Below are 4,634 nucleotides of genomic sequence, written 5' to 3' on the forward strand. Positions count from 1 at the left end.
CTACTGTTGTAGTTAGCTCCTATATCTGATGCACAGCCTGTTTTTGATGAACTGCTACTTTCAGTCCTGTACCTTTAATCTGCTTAGTATAGGTGGAGCAGTCATCCCCTCTGACCCCGTAGATCAGTTGCCCCGCTTGTTTTCAAATCTCGATCTCTGATCGACGAGCCAGACCCGACACATCACATTCACCCCCCTTCGTTGTACGACGCTACAGAGATACTATCGGGTACCGAGGGTGACACCTCGCTAAGTACTCCTGATGATATCTCTGTAGTATAGCTAGTCGGTCGTGGTTATCGAGGGTGATTCCTCTTTCACCATTCCCGATGACGTCTCTGTCGTGCCACCCCGCGAGTGTGGGACCCCCGAGGGTGATTCCTCTAAGCCCACCTTGACGGGTACATCGTTCGGAATCCAACGAGGGTGATACCTCGGATTCCCCCGATGTTACAACCACACAGTTACTCGACCATGTTACTCGGATCTTCGGTGATTAGTTGTAAGACGGGTGGATTCCCGCGAGACTGTGTTGCTTGCCTAATTAAAATGCTAATGGATTTGGGTATTTGATCTGGGTTGGTCGGAGACCTTTTCGCACTAACCGGCTACGCGGGAAGAATTATGGGTACTCGGCGTCGCGGTATCAGCCGAAGCTTTTCAGATGCCAGCAGTGTAGCGGCGCGCGCCCGAGTGGTCCCGAGATGCATCGCGCTTGTGATTAAGGGATGCTAGGACTGACGTCGGCCGCCCACGCCACGTGCAGGAGCGTGAAGGGGAACTGGGCCCACGAACCCTTTGTGCTTAGGATTTAGACCGGCGGGCTGGCCTCTCTGATTAGTCTTAGGTGGGGCTGCGACGTGTCGATATTCCGAGGCCGGGCAGGACCCAGAAAAGTATGTCCGGCCAGAGTGTTATCGAGCGTGACGGGACATGTGGTGCACCCGTGCAGGGATGAAAATTAACTATTCGGATAGCCGTGTCCACGGTTACAGGACGACTTGGAGTTGTGCCCCGATCTTTTACAACTACAATTGTTACTTAACTGGAATTAGTTTGCCTCGGGATTGCTTCCTCGCAGGGAGTCGAGGGAGGATCTTTAGGCGTGACCTCACTTTAATATTGCTGCAACAATATGACTATTAATGTGTTACCCCCTGTTCATGCTCTCGTCTATTGCTGCAAGACCCTGAAGATGCTAGCCTTCGATAGGACTAGGCCTTCTCTCTCTATTCTCGCATTGCTGCAGTCAGTCCACATATAACCCCCTTCTTTGATACTGATGCATAATTAGAATAGTCCTGATGTAAGACTTGCGAGTACTTTGGATGAGTACTCACCGCTGCTTTGCTCCCCCCCTTGTCCCCTTGATCCGTTTGCTGCGACCAGATGATGAAGCCCAGGAGATGGAGGTCCCCGCCGCCGACGACTGCTACCCCGACGGTGCCTACTACTACGTGGAGGCCGCTGATGATCAGGAGTAGTTAGGAGGTTCCCAGGCAGGAGGCCTCGCCTCGTTCGATCGTTGTATCTTTTGTGCTAGCCTTCTCTAAGGCACCCCATGTTTTATGTCTGTACTCAGATATTTGTTGCTTCCGCTGACTCGTGTGCTTATCGAGCTTTCGTATTCTAGCCCTCGAGGCCCCTGGCTTGTAATATGAAGCTGATGTTATTTTATTTGTGTCTAGAGTTGTGTTGTGATATCTCCCCGTGAGTCCTTGGGTTTGATCGTACGCATTTGCGTGTATGATTAGCGTACGATTAAGCCGAGGGCGTCACAAGTTGGTATCAGAGCCAACTGCCTGTAGGTAGCCCCCTTTCCAACTCCTTGGCCGAAGTTGAGTCTAGTGTTTGAAAAACTTACTAACACTGATGTTGTGGCTTACGGGCCCACATCTCAATTGGGTGGTATTAGTATCTTTTACTCCTTTCCTATACTCCGGGCTCTACCTTCTCTTCTCTTTCGGGTCAAAGATTTTACTAACTCTAACATTAGGTTCTCGAATCACATCGATCCGGAGCGCTGGACTATCTACTCTTTTTCTCCTGAATATGTATTACACACACTGTCATTGACATCCGTCAAATCTTATTTTCAGATGCGTCCCGCAAGACAGCACGTGCGCCTGACACAGGCCACCGAGACGACTGGGTTCCCGGCCATTTTGGTCGATCTTCTGACCAGGCTGGGATATCGCTGGTACCCCGAGTACACTGTGTTCGAGGATTTCCGCGAGTACAACCAGTACCAGTACCAGGCTGAGGTTCGCATCTTCGACCAGAGGGGCGGCGAGACCCTCGAGCGCCACGTGTTCTGTGGTATCGGAGTGTCGGTCGAGATGGCCGTCCATGATGCGGCCTACATCGCCATCACCCGTCTCCGTGGAGCGTACCCTCACCTGGAGGAGAGCCCTTTCAGATACATCCCGCATGCTCCTGCTGGGGATGAGACTGGGTCTGATCTCACTGCCTACGCTTCTGACGTTCGGGAGCGCAGCGACCGTTCCTACGTCACTGTCTGCGCCCCCTACGTGACGCGTCGCTACGACGCGCGGATTCTGGTGCAGTACACTGAGGCAATGGATCGTGCTTTCCGAGCTCTGACTGTGGAGCTGTATGCTACGCGCGCTCGTCTTTACGACGCGTTGACAGAGCTGCAGCCATCACACTGTCCGAGGGTTCCACCTATGCGCATCCGTGAGCCGAGCAGGACAGAGCTACCATCAGCTCTCGAGTGGACTGATGTTGGGGGTAGAACCCCTGCACTTGGACCTCAGCTGCTCGACTGGATGCGGTACCCTCACCAGAGTCACAACGGGACACAGGGTCCTGTCCCTACCTTCTATCACCGCTAGCTACCAGGATTCGATCGTCCTCTCCGACGTTGATGTAGCCTTATCGCTACATCTCGTTGTGGTACTCTTCCACCACGTGCCTGCGCGCCGCCTAGTGAGTCCAGGGTATCGTCAAATGCGTCCGGGCTATCGCCAAATTTCAAGTTTTTAATCGTTAGTCTGTAATCGAACTTATGTATGGGTATGTATGTCGAACTCAACTACTATGGAGTATCTATCGCATTTCCCTTTCATTATGCTTGATTACTTCATGAATGCGTGCGATGCCTTTGCAATTACTTTAAGCTAAACTACCCCTGCTAAATATTTAACAGGATGGTTAGACCAGTTGGCCGCCCGCGTGGCCCTGCCAACGATGCACCACCCCCGCCTCCTGAGTATATGGCGGGGATGATCCAACAGTTTGAGCTGAACCGCCAGTTTATGCAAGGGCTCATGGATCAGTTCCAAAGGCCGAACATGAACCAACCACAAGGCGTGACACTGCAAGACTTCTGTCGTCTCAACCCTGCGATCTACCGCAGCTCAACTCAGCGTCTAGATGCTGATGACTGGCTCCGTGACATTTCCTATGAGCTGGAGTCTGCCAATGTACCCCTGGCGAGCTATGTCAACTTTGCCGCCTACTTTCTGAAGGGTCCCGCTGCTGAATGGTGGGACAGTCACAGGCGCTCTCAGCCCGATGGAACTATCATCACTTGGGCAGAGTTCAAGGCTGCTTTCCGTGCTCGATACATTCCCCAGGGAATCATGGACCGGAAGAAGCGTGAGTTCCGCAACTTGGTCCAGGGCAACAAGACTGTGGATGCTTATCAGCGGGAATTTCTGGAGTTATCTCGCTATGCTGAAGAAGACATTGCGACTGATGCACGCAGGCAGGAGAAGTTCCGTGAAGGCCTCCACCCTGATATCAAGCTGACACTCCTCGTTCAGGACTATGCTGATTTCGCCACCCTCGTGAACAAGGCTATTCAGGTTGAGACTGGTCTGCAGGAATACAAAGATAGCAGCAAGCGCAACCGTGACATGGGCTCATCTTCGGGCTCATCTGCACAGAAGCGGAAGATCTGGATTCCCAACAACATGTACCATGCACCTGCTCCTACTCCGAGGCCGTCCTATGCTGCACCTCGCCTGCCTCCTCCACCACCTAGGCAGCCGAGGCTTCCAGCTCCACCGCCTCGAGTTCCTCCTTCCCGCCCTGAGGACGGGCTGTGCTTCAAGTGTGGCCGTCCAGGTCACCGTGCTAGAGACTGCAGGCAGAATCCGAATCAGCTGGCACTTCCCACAACTGGTCGTGGCAACAACCAGAATCGCAACTTCAACGCTAAGCCTGCTTATGTTCGTGGTCAGGCCAACAACATTGATATGGGTCAAGCTCAAGACCAGCCTGCTACCGTGATGGGTACACTTCTCGTTAACTCAGTACCTGCTTCTGTATTGTTTGATACAGGAGCATCGCATTCCTTTATGTCGGAAAATTTTGCATACATGCATGACATTAGGAGCGAAGAGATGAACATCCCGATAGTGGTAAACACCCCTGGGGGCGAATGCCGAACCTCTGTGGTTTGCCCCCATGTTCCAGTTGAAATTGAAGGATTAGAATTCCTTGCCAATCCCATCCTACTAAAGTCATCCAACATTGATCTCATATTGGGGATGGACTGGTTGAAACCTCATACGGCATCGATCATTTGTGCCACCAAGACCGTCCACCTCCTACACCCTTCAGATGAACTAGTAAGCTACCATGCTCATCTCGCCCGTAATGCTGAG

This window comes from Hordeum vulgare, chromosome 3H (assembly GCF_904849725.1).
Source record: "Hordeum vulgare subsp. vulgare chromosome 3H, MorexV3_pseudomolecules_assembly, whole genome shotgun sequence".
Taxonomy (NCBI): Eukaryota; Viridiplantae; Streptophyta; class Magnoliopsida; order Poales; family Poaceae; genus Hordeum; species Hordeum vulgare.